Here is a 15,911-nt window from a genome sequence, read left to right on the forward strand (position 1 = left end):
ATAAAAAATTCCACAAAGTCAAAGAAATAGAAAGAAAATACAATCCCCCAACAAACTACTAAAAAGTAGTAGCTCCCTAAAAATCTGGCTGTAGTAAAACACACTAGTGGCAGGTGACTAAAGGTCTCAGTGTCATCCACCCCCCCAGTCAAACTTTCACAAAGCACATAATCAAATATATTCAACCCAATGATTCCAATCCCAGTGATTGTTCTGGGTCCTCAATAACAAGAAGACTTTGCATCAATTCAACTTTCTTTCCATTCTTTCCGTGTTTCCCATTCTTCCTATTCCCATTTCCATTTACCCTCCTTTTAGGTGACAATGGTGACGACCGTCCATTTCAACGTAAATCTGGCAATGAATTAGGAAAAATTAATGTATCATGATCATTTTCAAAGAATTAAGATTGAAAGTTCCCATAAAAAACTTTGAATACAGCCGGATAACGGAAAGCAAATTTATAACCCTTTCGCCACAATACTTCTTTAGCTGAATTAAATTCTCAGCATCTTCTAATAATTTCTTGACTCAAATCAGCATAGAAAAAACACTGTTGTTTCGAACCATCATTGGAGTCTGTATCATTTCTCGATCTTGATATTTTAAACAACGGATCAAAACTACTCGTGGTGGTTGACCTGGAAATGGTTTCTTCCTCTAGCTCCAAACCATCTGGAAAAAATTCACTGCCCAGTATCTCAGGGATCCATTTCTTAAAAAACTTTACCAGATCTGAGCCTTCCATATCTTCTGGAAGATATTTTTACATTATTTCTTCAACCTTGATTCTCTAATGAATCAATCTTCTTCAATAATTCCTCCTTCTGAATCCTCCAATCCACGAACGAGTCCTCCACTTTTTCCATTTTTTCTCTATTATACTCTACTTGATTCTTACATTCAAAAAAGGCTTCTTCAATCTTTTTAAAATTATCCTGTACCGAGTCCACTGTTTTTATACATCTACTAACATCACTTTTAACTACAGTCATATCTTTCTTCATAGAGGTCATCTCTTCACACATACTGTTCATTTTAGTTTTCACTTCCATAAATCCTTGATTTATCTGGGTAGACATCTGCATTGACATATTTTCCATTTGACGAGCAATCCCTTCCAATATTGTAAATACAGAATCCAGTCCAGGTTCCATCACACCCCCTTGAGGCCTACTTTCTCTGGTCCCAGCCCCCATATATTCTTCCTGTGGTAATCCCAATAACGCTGAGCTCTCTTCTTCTTCTGAAGCAGTAACTTCTCTTCCAGTGTGGGTGCGGGTCTGGATACCCATCGACAGCATGCTGATCTCACCAGCCCGCTGTCTTTCGGGCTCCCCCACAGCCCACACCTTCTGTAACAGATCCCGAACTCGCGACGCACCGCGGATGCCCGGAAGAGTCGTCGACCGTGCAGGTGCATCCTCCAACGCTACAATGTGCGCCCCAGACCACCAAACATTACTGCGGGCTCACATATCTGTCCACGCTCGGCTTATCCGCCCATGTGCTCGGATTCACGAGGGCGCAAGTCAGGGCTGGTCGAGCTCATCACAGAACCGGTGCCATTTTGCGGATGCGCGATCGACGCCAGTGTAATACTCATCTGAGCAGGCATCCTTTGATGCTTGGGAACTCCAGTCAGTGACTCCGTGGTTTCAACTTGGTACGTAGGCCTCAATTCTTCAACACTTTTGTAAGGTAGTTATTTTTGTAACTGAGTTTTTGATTTCTTCATGTTTGTAGCCATGTTAATCCTCCACGGTTCCAAAGTCTATAAATACTATTTTTAACCACTTTTACAACTTTTAAAATCTGGTATTTAGAAGTCTAACTGGGGAAAGGTGGAACTACATGTCTGCCCTCTATGCCATCTTGCCACGCCCCCCCAAGTACAAGTTCTAATTTAAAAAAAAATTTTCAACACAGTAGAAAGCTATTCAGGCCCATAAAACCCATACCACCCAATTTACCTAGGCCAACCCTCTACATTTTTGGAGGGAGGAAAGAAACTAAAGCACCCAAAGAAAACCCACGCAGTTCTCAGAGAGAACACACTAATAAACACCTTACAGAGAGAGGCTGATTTGAACACAGGTCGCTGGAACTGTAATCACATGACACAAACCACTGCACTAACCATGTCATCCTATGCATATAGCTATATTTAGAGGCAGCATGGCTGGCCTAGCAGTTAGGGCAATGCCTTTACAGCACCAGCAATTGGCACTGGTCTGGGGTTCAAATCTCACACTGTCTGTAAGGAGTTTGTTTGTTCTCCCCGTGTCTGCGTGGTTTTCCTGGGGGCTCTGGTTTCTTACCACCTTTCAAAACATACTGTTGGTGTAGGTTAATGGGGTTTAAATTGGGTAGCATGGACTTGTGGGCTGAAAACGCCTGTTACCATGCTGTATGTCTAAATAAAAAAAATCTAAATAGTTCCATAAATATGTGTCCTCAAAATGTTCATTTAATCCTCTGCATATACAGAACTTAAATATTTTATAAAATTATACCTATTAATATAATTGGTGAGAACTTTCAAATATAGAAAGTTTCATATTTGGAGCCACGTGTAATAATTTGAGATAAAGGTTATTTTCTACTCAAAGACATGCAACATGGAAGCCGGTCCTTTGCCCACTATTTCGGTGCTAACAATCTGCACTCATCCCATTTTACCTCTCGCGCCCCTATCAACTCTGTTCCCCAAATTCTCCTGCCCCTCGTTTGCACATGAGGGGCAATTCACAGTTGTCAATAACCTTTGGCATGTGGGTGGAAACTGGAGAATCAGGGGACACCTTGGTCATCATGTGAGTACATTCAAATTCCACACAGACCACAGCCAAGGTTTTGATTGAACTTGGGTCAATGAAATGGAGATGAAGCATTACTCACTGCTGCCCTACAATGGAGAAACACAAAAACTGCAGATGCTGGAAGTTTGAGCAAATAAGGGTAAACTGAAGGAACTCAGTCAAGCCTCAATAAAGGGTACTACCCAAAAACATTGACTGACCATTTCTACTCATGGATGCTGCCTGACTTACTGAGTTCCCACAGCTTCTGACTACTTACTGCAGGTAGTCCCTGACTTACGACTGTGTTCCATTCTAACCGACCAGTCATATCTTGAAATGGATGTAAGTTGGAAGTTTGTATGTGCCCTTATTACAGTCAATTTAAACCTGTAACCACATTCCCTCACTGATCCACTTTTTAAAAATTTTTATTTTTCACACTATGAACCATATTGACCAAAATACACATATACATTTCCCTCTTGAATATACACAGTGTCATTTTCTCCCCTTTTCCCCCCTCCCTTCCCTCCCTCCTTCACCCCCCCAACTCACTCAACATTCAACATATATGATACATTAAACCCATTAAACAATGTCATCACTCAATGAAAATAAACAAGAAAATTGTGTCGTCTACTTTTACACACTGGGTCAGTTCATTTCGTCTTCTTCTCATTCTGTCATTTTAGGTGGTGGAGGTCTGTGGTAGGACTTCTCTCTTGTGTTCCATGTACGGTTCCCAAATTTATTCGAATACTGTGATGTTATTTCTTAAATTATATGTTATATTTTCCATTGGAATACATTTATTCATTTCTATGTACCATTCCTGTATTCTGATTTCCAGATTGACATAATTCATTTTTTTGCTACAGCTAAGGGTATTATAATAAATCTTTTTTGTGCTCCATCCAATTCGAAGCCAAGTTCTTTACTTCTTATATTACTTAGAAGAATCTCTGGATTTTTTGATATGTTGCTTTTTGTGATTTTATTTAATACCTGATTTAGATCTTCCCAAAACTTTTTCACTTTCTCACATGCCCAAATTTCATGTACTGTTGTTCCTGTTTCCTTTTTACAGCGAAAACATCTGTCTGATACTGTTGGGTCCCATTTATTTAACTTTTGGGGCGTAGTGTATAGCCTGTGTAACCAATTATATTGTATCATGCGTAACCTCATGTTTATTGTATTTCTCATAGTTCCGGAGCACAGCTTTTCCCATGTTTCATTCTTTATCTTTATGATTAGATCTTGTTCCCACTTTTGTTTGGGTTTACAGCTTATTTCCTTGTTCTCTTTCTCTTGCAGTTTGATGTACATGTTTGTTATAAATCTTTTAATTATCATTGTATCTGTAATCACATATTCAAAATTGCTTCCTTCTGGTAACCTCAGCCTGCTTCCCAATTTGACTTCAAGTAGGTTTTCAGTTGGGGTACGCAAACATTGTACCATGAGTTATACCATATTTGCACTTCATTTGTTCAAAAGATAATAATTTATTTCCCGAAAAACAATTTTCTATTCTTTTGATCCCTCTTCTCTTCCATTCTCTAAAGGAAAGGTTATCTATTGTGAAGGGGATTAGTTGATTTGGAATCAATATTAATTTTGGTAGTTGATAATTTGTTTTGTTCCTTTCTACGTGAATCTTCTTCCAAATGTTGAGCAGATGGTGCAGAACTGGTGAATTCCCATGTTGCACCAGCTTTTCATCCCACTTATATAGTATATGTTCAGGTACCTTCACCCCTATTTTATCTAGCTCTAATCTGATCCAATCTGGTTTTTCCCTTGCTTGATAAAAATCTGATAGGTATCTTAATTGTGCTGCTCTTTAATAATTCTTAAAGTTTGGTAGCTGTATGCCCCCTTGTTTGTACCATTCTGTTAATTTATCTAGAGCTATCTTCAGTTTCCCCCTTTGCATAAGAATTTCTTTATTGTTTTCTTTAGCTCCTTGAAGAATTCCTCTGTTAGGTGAATTGGTAATGATAGAAATAGGTATTGTATCCTTGGGAAGATGTTCATTTTAATGCAATTTACCCTTCCTATCAGTGTTAGTGGTAAATCTTTCCAATGTTCTAAGTCACACATGTCAAACTCTGGCCCGCGGGCCAAATTATATTTGGCCCACAAGATCATATTAAATAAATATTAGAGTTGGCCCGCTGGCCGCCGCGCCAGTATAGCGCATGCACACTGAAGGTGAAAATGAAGATGCCGGAGGTGTGGAGGGATCTCAGAGTCCCGAATCCCGGGGATCGGAGCGCCGCACTCAGCCCGCCCGGCTCCCGGACACACAGACGCGGCTGGAGTTGGGGACCATCCTCGCTGGGTCTGCACTTCAGCGGCGACGCCGGACCGAACGTCTCATTGGCGATGCCTTCCCCCTCACTCCGTGCACGGCGGACCCTGCCTCCCGCTCCTTTTGTTGGAGATGAGCCCGGCGCCGTGAGATTGCAGTTTAATCCCTCTCCAACCATGGGCAACGCGCTCTTCTCAGCCAATTCCTCCACTGCCCCGGACGCCGGCGTTTCAACGGGGGGTTCGGGTGCATTCGTCAGGCGACCGACCTGTTGGTCCAAGACAAGGGGAGAGCGTACAAACTCCACACAGACAGCACCTGAACTCGGGTGAACGTGGAGCTGCGACCCCACATTCCACATCAGGACTGTGTGTAAGATTGGGAGCAGTGAGACGGAAGCTTATTTTGTTCCTGTGATTTAAGCCTTTCTTGGGGTGGGGGGGGGGTCCTTCTCTGACCACTTGCCTAACAATTAACCTAATCAGATGTGGAGTTACCACAATACAACAGTTCTCAACCTTTTTCTTTCCACTCGCGTCCCTGTGCCATTGGTGCTCTGTGATTAGTAAGGGATTGCTTAAGGTGGTCTGTGGGTGGAAAGAAAAAGTTTGAAGACCACTGCTTTAATCATCCCTCATTGACTCGTCATGTGCACGGTTTCAGACACTAAAGGAAATGGGCCAATGACAATGACAATGAAAGAGTTTATCCAAAACTATTATTAAACATTTATTTTAATAAGAAAAAGTTTAACATTACGTATGTTGAAAGAAGAGAAAACATGCAGATGTTGTTGAAAATTTTCAATAAATATTTAGTTCGGCCCTCGACTTAGTCCAAGTTTTTAATTTTGGCCCTCCGTGAATTTGAGTTTGACACCCCTGTTCTAAGTCATCTTGTAATTTATTCATTAATGGCTGATAATTTAATTTGTATAGATGGCCTAGATTATTATCTAGTTGAATACCTAGGTATCGGATTGCTTGTATTTGCCATTTAAATGGTGATTCTTTCTTAAACGTTGTGAAATCCACATTATTCATTGGCATCGCTTCACTTTTATTTGCGTTGATCTTGTACCCCGATATTTCTCCATATTCCTTCAATTTCTTATGTAATTCTTTTATTGATAATTCTGGTTCTGTTAAGTATACTATGATGTCATCTGCAAATAGACTGATTTTATATTCCTTCTCTTTTATTTTTATCCCTTTTATTTTATTTTCTGTTCTTATCAGTTCTGCCAATGGTTCTATTGCTAAAGCAAACTGTGAGGGAGATAGTGGACATCCCTGCCTAGTTGATCTGCTTAATTTAAATTGGTTTGATATATATCCATTTACTGTCACCTTTGCCATTGGACCCTTATATAATGCTTTAATCCAATTAATATATTTCTCTGGTAGGTTGAACCTCTGTAATACTTTGAATAAATAATTCCATTCTACCCTGTCAAAGGCTTTCTCTATGTCTAAAGCAACCGCCACTGTTGGTGTCCTATTTCCTTGTACTTCATGGATTATGTTAATGAACTTACAGACATTGTCCGTTGTTCATCTTTTCTTAATAAATCCAGTTTGATCTAGTTTTACTATTTTTGGTACACAGTCAGCCAATCTCTTTGCTAATAGTTTTGCTATTATCTTTTAATCTGAGTTAAGTAGAGATATTGGTCTATATGATGCTGGTGTTAGTGGATCTTTCCCCATCTTTGGTATTACTGTAATTATTGCTGTTTTACATGAATCTGGCATGTTTTGTGTTTCTTCAATCTGGTTCATTACTTCCAGGAGAGGAGGAATTAGTAACTTTTAAAATATTTTATAGAATTCTATTAGGAGTCCGTCCTCCCCAGGTGTTTTATTGTTTGGTAGCCTTTTTAATATATCTTGTATTTCCTCTATTTCAAATGATTTTATCAATTTGTTTTGCTCTTCTTCTTGCAATTTTGGTAGTTCAATTTTAGCTAGAAACTCATCTATTTAGTCTTCTTTCCCTTCGTTCTCAGTTCGATATAATTGCTCGTAGAATTCCTTGAAGTTTTCATTGATCTCCATTGGATTATATGTAATTTGTTTGTCTTTTTTCCTTGATGCCAATACTATTCTTTTAGTTTGTTCTGTTTTAAGCTGCCAAGCTAGTATTTTGTGTTTTTTCTCCTAGCTCATAATACTTCTGTTTTGTCTTCATTATGTTCTTCTCCACCTTGTACATTTGCAGTGTTTCATATTTTATTTTTTTGTCTGCCAATTCTCTTCTTTTTGTTGTATCTTTCCTTGTTGCTAATTCTTTTTCTGTACTTGCTATTTCCCTTTCCAGCTGTTCTATTTCCTGATTGTAGTCCTTCTTCATTTTAGTTACATAACTTATTATCTGCCCTCTGATAAATGCTTTAACTGCATCCCATAGTATAAATTTATCTTTCACTGATTCCGTATTTATTTCAAAGTACATTTTAATTTGTCGCTCAATGAATTCTCTAAAATCCTGTCTTTTAAGTAGCATGGAGTTTAATCTCCATCTATACATTCTCGGTGGGATGTCCTCCAGCTCTATTGCTAATAACAAGGGTGAGTTATCCGATAACATCTAGCTTTATATTCTGTTTTCCTAACTCTCCCTTGGATGTGGGCTGACAACAGGAACAGGTCTATCCTTGATGATTTTTATGTCTACCTGAATAATATGAGTATTCCTTCTCCTTTGGGTGTTGTCTCCTCCATATATCCAAAAGTTGCATTTCCTGCATCGATTTAACCATAAATTTGGTTACTTTGTTCTTTCTGTTAGTCTTTTTTCCAGGTTTATCCATCTTTGAGTCAAATTAAGGTTAAAGTCCCCTCCTATCAATATATTCCTCTACATACCTGCAATCTTCAAAAAGATATCTTGCATAAATTTTTGATCCTCTTCATTAGGTGCATATACATTGAGCAAATTCCAAAATTCTGAATATATCTGATACTTTATCATTACATACCTCCCTGCTGGATCTATTATTTCCTCCTCTATTTTGATTGGTACATTTTTGTTGATTAATATAGCTACTCCTCTGGCTTTTGAATTATATGATGCTGCCGTTACGTGCCCTACCCAGTCTCTCCTTAATTTCTTGTGTTCCACTTCCGTTAGATGTGTTTCCTGCACGAATGCTGTATCAATTTTTTCTTTCTTCAGTAAATTTAACAGCCTCTTCCTGTTAATTTGGTTACGTATTCTGTTAATATTTAAAGTCATATAGTTCAACATGGCCATTTCATACTTTGTTTACCTCTCATTTCCACTTCCTCATCACCACCTATCCCCCATATCCATTTCTGTTTCTTTTTTTGAACACACTGCAAGACAATACTTCTAAAACATAAAATATTTCCACTATTCCCACATCTAAAATTCCCTTAACCCCAAATGTCCCTTCCCTCTCTGAGTTGCCCCTTGTCCATTGCCGAGCAACCACAACTCTCCTCTCCATTTGGATTGCGAACCCGCTCGCAAGCGTCAACTGATTTTGCAGTGACTGTTATTCTCTCCCACCCAACCCCCTCCAGAAAAGACATATAACAAAGCTCACCCTCTTAATTTCCCCCTTACTTCCTTTCTTCCCTTTTCTTCCCCTCCTTAGTTCTTACTTATACATTATTTTTCTTCTTTATATGAAGTTTGTCGTCATTCTTGTTCTTCTCTCGGTCTGTTTTGCAGGCGTTCTGCAAATTCTCGTGCTTTCTCTGGATCCGAGAACAGTCTGCTTTACTGCCCCGGGATAACTATTTTAAGCACTGCTGGATATCTTAACATAAATTTATAGCCTTTCTTCCATAGGATCGATGTTGCTGCATTAAACTCCTTCCACTTCTTCAGGAGCTCAAAACTTATATCTGGGTAGACATTTTTTTTTGACCTTTGTATTCCAGTGGTTTTTTGTTTTTCTCATTTTTTTCATTGCCTTCCCCAATATATTTTCTCTTGTCGTATATCTCAGGAATTTTACTAAAATGGATCTTGCTTTTTGTTGTGGCTGTGGTTTAGGGGCTAATGTTCTGTGTGCCCTTTCTATTTCCATTTCTTCCTGCATTTCTGGCATTCCCAGGACCTTCAGGATCCATTCTTTTATAAATTCTTTCATATCTTTGCCTTCTTCATCTTCCTTAAGACCCACAATCTTTATATTTTTTCTCCTATTATAGTTTTCCATTATATCCATCTTCTGAGCTAACAACTCCTGTGTTTCTTTAACTTTTTAATCAGTTTCTTCCAATTTTCTTTTTAAGTCGTCCACTTCCATTTCTAAGGCTGTTTCTCATTCTTCCACCTTGTCTACTCTTTTCCCTATTTCTGTTATGACCAGCTCTAATCTACTCACTTTTTCTTCTGTATTTTTCATTCTTCTTTTTATTTCACTGAATTCTCGCGTCAGCCATTCTTTTACTGCTTCCATATATTCTTGAATTTTTTTTATGTATGTACTGTCCATTCCCTTTATCTTCTATTCCTCTGTGAAGAACTTGATGTTCTTCTTCTTCTTCTGTGTCTGCTCTAGGGTTTGTGTCTTCTACTTCTCTTCCTTGTATTTGTGTCTCTTCTGACTTTCTTGTTGGGCTGTTTGTCTCAGTTTGTTGGATTTTTTTTATGGTGTCTTAATGTTGGTCCTCTTCTTCTGGGCTGGTTATCTGTTGTGTCTCTGGTTTCCTTTTTTCATTATCATCCCTCCCGTTCCCATTATTTTCTGTATCTTCCTGCTGGGAGCCCTGCTGTCGGGTCTTTCTCAGCTGTTTGTGCTGTGGAGTTCCACTCCACAGCTGGTCCCCCCTCCTGTTGGTGTTGTCTTTGTCATGCGCATCACACATGTGGGATTCCTTGCGCACACGCGGTTGTGCACCTTTGTTTGGCTTCGTGAGCCATCTTTGCAGTCCTGCGTTCAGTGGGTCGCAACCCTGCGGGGTTTCCACTGTCCTCAGGGAGTGGGCTCCTCTTTCCACGGCGGCTCCCTGCTTCTTCGTACAGGTAAGGTCTTCACCTTTCTCTTCTGGTGTCTTTCTTTCTTCTTTTCTTCCCGTTGTTTTTGGCTTTTCTTTCTTTGGTGCCATTTCCTCTACACTTTTTTATTTGTTGTGATTTGTGTGTCTGGGGATTTTCTTTTTCTTCACTTATTTCCTTCTTTTCTGGAGAGGGCTGGTATTCTCCTACTGGCCAATACTCCATCACGTGACTCCCCCCCACTGATCCATCTTGATACATCTTGTGCTGTGATTCATGACCACATTGTATAATATGATACAATTCCAGCATCTATAAAGCATACATTCAAAAGTGTATGGTGAAATTTTGATCCGTCAGGTGATCAGTCAGTCCACTGCCCGATGCTGTAGTATTAAAGTGAATATTAAAATAATTTAAAAGAATTCAAGTGATTTAAATAGACAAAATGGAACTCAGATGCTTGAAAGATTAAGGGTATACCATGCATGTGTTACAGACTGGTACGGCCTTCAAGAGGCACCAACAGATGGCTTTGGAATGCAGGCAGTGTAGATAAGGGATGTGTATTTTTGCTGAATTTGGAGTGCTCTTAATTCTTGAGTTCTGAAACAATATATTATTCATCCTTGATGCAGGGATATAGGGGAGGGGGCAACAAGGGGTGTTACTTACCTCATATGTTAAACAATGATGTAATCTTTTAGTCTGTTTACTCAAGTGTGTAAAAGTTGATGCATCCCTTTGTTCAGGAGACCCCAGGAGACTGCTTTAGGAGCTGAAAGCAGGAAGGGTTCTCCCAGGTTAACTTGGTGTCTAATAAAGGGTTAACTGAACCAGTTCTATGTGCTGCATTCTTTGCAACAGGAAGCGGGAGTCCTCAGATGTGAGGACCAGATAAGATAGGTTTGTGTCTTTTGCACTTTTCCCTCCATCTCTCTCTCCTCTCCTTCCTTTTGTGTTGGTGCTGTACAGAAGCATGGCCGGCTGCTCCATCTATGTAAATGAGCCGAGGACTCTGACAGATGTGGCACGTGCCTCATTACAATGACAATGCCAAGCAGCTGAGAGAGCAAGTTTGCAAATCTGCTGTTGCCATGTCCGGACCTCTATTAACAGGGAGCATGTGGCGTTCCCCACCACCACAAGCTCCAATAGCCCTTCCTCGCCAATAAAAAAATCACTGCAACAGAATCAATTAATTAATAATCATCCAAAACCCCTTCACCGAGGCATTCCCTATTGATGGGATGGGTTTTTCTCTTGCTCGCCATCTTCTTTGGTGATAGTCAAATTTAAATCCTGTTCCCAAGTGATTTTAATTTTAACTAATTAAGTCTGTTTTAAACATAACAATTTCGCATAAATAATAGATTTAAAACATCTACAAAATTTGCTTAAGACTTTCTTGGAAAATCAGAAAACTGTGATACAAGGAAATGCTGGATTTGCAAATATCTAAAAAAATTGAGATTTGGGCAGGTTGAATTTAGCACTCAGGAGGGCAAATACATAATATTCAATAAGCAAAGTATATTAAAATAGGAATATTGATTTTTAATAAACCCTGTCTGATTTTCAGAAATAACTGATGGTAGAATGTTTTCCATCCTATTGGCTAAAATTTTTAGCAAAAATTTTAGAATCAACATTCAGTAAAGAAAGTGGCCTGTAGGAAGAACATTCAATCTGGAAATTTACTCTGTTCAAATTAATCAGAAAACACCACACTCAAGTAGGAGTGAGCAATTGAGAAAATCATTTGAAAAATTACACAAGAAACCCATAAGGGTCAGGGGCCTTTCCAGATTGTAATGAAGAAATAGCAACCATAATTTCCTCTTGCGAGATGGATTCATCCACTCTAATTTGACTATCTGAATAAATTTTGGAGATATTCAATTGGTCTATAAAATTTTTCATCAAATTACTGACATTTGAACATTCAGAAGAGTATAGTTTGGAATAGAATCTTTTAAATATATCGTTTATCTTAGAATGATCTAAAGTCATATTACCATTATCCTTATGAACCTTTGTAATATTGCCACTTAGCACCAAATCCTCAAATGGTGAGCCAAAAAAAAGATTTATCACCATAAATGTAAAATTGTCTTTTAGATTTCAAAAGTTGGAATTTCACTGGATATGTTGAAAGGTCAAATTTAGATTTAAGTTCAATCCATTTTTCATATACATCTGAATTTTTAGTTTGAGCATATTGTTGATTTAATTGTTTTATTTGTTTAACTCAGATCTTCCTTTGTTATTAACAGTATACAAAATTATTTGCCCCCTGAAAAGCCTTCAGAGTATATCACATATAATTAAAATAGAAGTCTCCGAAGAGACATAAGTATCAGAAAAGAAAACCATCTGTTCTTCCATAAATTTAACAAAGACCTTATCTGATAATAATACCGAATTAAAATGTCTGTCTTTTAACTTGAGGAAATTTAGGAAGAGTCAATGATAATGTAACAGGGCTATGATCAGATATTACAATACTCTGGTATTCACAAGAATGAGTTTGTGGAATTAATTGATTATCAATAAAAAGGTAATCAATACATGAGTAAGTGTGATGAACATGAGAAAAGAAAGAATACTATTAGTAGGATTTTATTTTTAAAGCCAGACATCTGAAATGCCAATAATCCAACAGAAAAGAATGTATAAATAAGGCAGATTTGTTTAATGTGGCTGGGTTAGAAGATGAACAATTCCACATAGGGTCCAATCAGCAGTTGAAATCCCCACCTAGAATAAGCAAATATAAACTTAAATCTGGCAAAAAAGTGAAAAAAATATTAGGAGCATAAACATTTGCAAATACCACCATTTTATCATGTAATTTCCTTTAACAACGATTAGAATTGGAAACATTATGAATACTAAAATGAATATTTTGATTAATATGGATTGATACCCCTTCTAGATTTAGTTTGAAAGGAAGATGATATTGCTGCCCCTTCCACCATGACATCAGGCATGAAATATCACTGCCACAAATATGTGTCTCCTGTAAAAATATAATTGCAACTGTTGTTTTAAATGTGAACCCACTCTACTTCATTTTACTGGATGATTTAGGTCCTTCATATTCCAACTAAGAAACTTACTAGGGTTAGCCATGATCTCTCAGTTATAAAAATTAAATACTAATAGTAATACTAATTTCAAAATATTCCAGTGTGCAGGTGCAGAACCAGTGCATACAGTAAAACATATAGAGGTCCACTGGCTAGCCAGTAGCAATCATAACGCTATATTGGCACCAGTGAGGTACATATGTGCTCGAAATGAGGTTGCCAGATTTCTGAGACTGTATGTGACCTTTTCAAGTGGGATGCAGCTACTCATCTCTGAAGACCACCTATCCATGAGTAGATGGGAGCCAGACTTCCATGTTACTGCTATGCACTTCCTGGCCTCACATAAGGACACATTTATGTGAATTTAATTTGAGAATTGTTTAGTGATCTACCAACGATGGTAAAGTTCCCCAGAAGACAAAGTTCTGGGTCTACTGTGAAAGTGACTCCCATGATCTTGGTTAGGGTGTCATAGAGATACCAGAGGGGCCTCACCTTCATGGAAAGCCAGGTAGAATGTAAAAAGGAACCAACCTCTACACACCTAAAACACATCTCTGATCATATTCAGGTTTATATTGGTGTAATTTCTGTAGGGTGAGGTAGTTGATGGAGGAAATTATAATGAACCACTCTATACCTGACGTTGACCATAGCCAGCATACTTTCCTGACCAGATCTGACCAGTCTTATTTGTCAATTGTTGTGTCTAACTCCCATCTCACTCTAGATTTGGGCTCTCACTCGTCAATATACATTCAAGAAATAAACATATACATTTCCTTCATAGAGTAGTCTCTCCTTTTCAATAGTCATTTCAGGGCCTAAATTGGTTCTAAGCTTTTTTTAATGAACCTATCTACCTGTGACCCCACTTCTGGGGAATTATGTACCTGTATTCCATGAACCCTCTGTTCTACTGCCCTCTTTAGTGCTCTATTGTTTACCATGTATGTCCTACATGCTACTGATACCATGTAACCCAGTAGCATAAGTCAGGTGGTTGGTGACTAAACCGGCTGCCCCACCAGGTGTGAAGGGTGGCTAGACAACCTGCAGGATGAAAAACAAGGCCTGTCAAAGGGCGGACGAACCCTTTCATAGGGTCAATGGCCATATAGCAAATACGAGCCGTTCACTGCACCAGAACTTCCCTCAACAGTCTTAAACCTCACCCTGCCACTGGATCCAGAAGGGGATATCAAGAGGGTGGGTCTGCACCTGTGCAACCCCCTAGTCACCTAAAATCCATTCACGCACACACTGTTCCTTTCTGAGGAGTGGGGTATCCTCGCAGTCCTGTCAAGGACAGCCACTTCAGGGTGCACATATCAAACCCCACAAACTTGACTGAAAGGAACCATCATCATGCTACGGGATGGATAGTTAGAAGACGACGACCTTGGTGGATCCTTCCAAAGTGCAAAACCTCACAGGAATAGCCTGCCATTTTGTAGCTGGTCCAGATTCTGATTCTTTGTCTGCTCAAGGTTCCAGCTTTTTCTGCATGTTTCTCTGTATTTCTGCTATCCAAACGGAGGAAGTAAGGCGAGGAAGACTTCCAGGGGTCAACCAGGATAAGGTTAAATCAGGTTTATCCTCATACAATGTGATTAATTTGTTGCTGATCCAAATAAAATGACTGCATTGTTGTCTGTAAGTACATCTAATTTTATTTTTATGGCCTTGTAGAGATCAGCAACAACTTTGCCTTTGGAATCAATCACAGAACATTGGATTCATGCCAAAAATAGGCCTGACTAAGTTTACTAAATTAGATATTAGTAAACCATTTATGACTACCTGCCAACAATTAACCCTGGAGCTGTGTGAGTTTCAATATGAAAGAGCAATGTATTTAACAGTTAGGAGATTCTCGCAAACAGAATTTCATGGTCGAATTTCTCCCAGCTACCCTTTTAACCCAATGCAGCTATACTCACTCTCTTGAAATATAACATTGCAACCTTTTCATTAATATTCGGCAACAGAAGCAAAGAATTAAAAAAGGATATGTATGAACATTCTTTAATCCAGCATTTGTTGGTCAATAATAATTTTTTTTACATTTAGATGAGCAAGTTTATTCACAGACTTTTAATATTTACAGAATATGCCTTTTTTTCCATGCAAAACTTGAAAATGCATCACGATCATTTACTGAAAGCTTACAGCAGAAGTCAGGTAATGCTTTGGCTTTATAGCTCATCAAGTAAGATGTGTGCAGAACCTTTTTGATTGCAATTGGTTTATAATGACAGACAACAAGATCGTTAGTTGTTTTTAAGCTGCATATTGTCAATTAAAATATTTATTTTACATCAGGTGGGTATTTAATTGTGTTTCTCAGTGCAGCATATAGGTAAAAGTAAACATTTACAAATCTCTGGTAAAATTGTTATTTGATGGCTTTTTCTAGAGATTTTCAAGGCACCTGCTTGGGCATATCAGTTGGCTGCACTTCCTGATCAATCTTTCAGTGACCTGCAACCATTAAAAACAAAGTGAGTAATTCAACAGCCAAATCACTTTCTTTACAACTGTCCAGGCTGTGTTCTTGCTAGTCTCGATCTCACCTTGGCTAGATTTAAGATGGGATGTGAGGGGTCACTTCTTCACTCAGAGGGTGGTAGGAATAAGGAATGAACAGCCAGACAAAATGCTAAAGCCAGGTTCATTAGCTTTTTCTAAAGACCCTTTCACACTTGCATCCCTGTAACT

The 15,911-nt window shown here is 38.6% G+C and overlaps 1 protein-coding gene across 3 annotated transcripts in view; it reads right to left on the reverse strand.

Annotated features, from left to right (window-relative positions):
• Positions 1–12,767: 12,767 nt before the first annotated feature.
• The window catches only part of LOC138745818 (uncharacterized), a 52,769-nt gene continuing 49,625 nt past the window's right edge, over positions 12,768–15,911 (reverse strand). For all 3 annotated transcript variants that reach the window (XM_069903149.1, XM_069903151.1, XM_069903152.1), the window contains one exon: positions 12,768–15,674. The gene's annotated coding sequence lies outside the window, so the exon portion shown is untranslated. The remainder of the gene's footprint in view (positions 15,675–15,911) is intronic.

The sequence above is a fragment of the Narcine bancroftii genome, chromosome 11, assembly GCF_036971445.1.
Source record: "Narcine bancroftii isolate sNarBan1 chromosome 11, sNarBan1.hap1, whole genome shotgun sequence".
NCBI lineage: Eukaryota > Metazoa > Chordata > Chondrichthyes > Torpediniformes > Narcinidae > Narcine > Narcine bancroftii.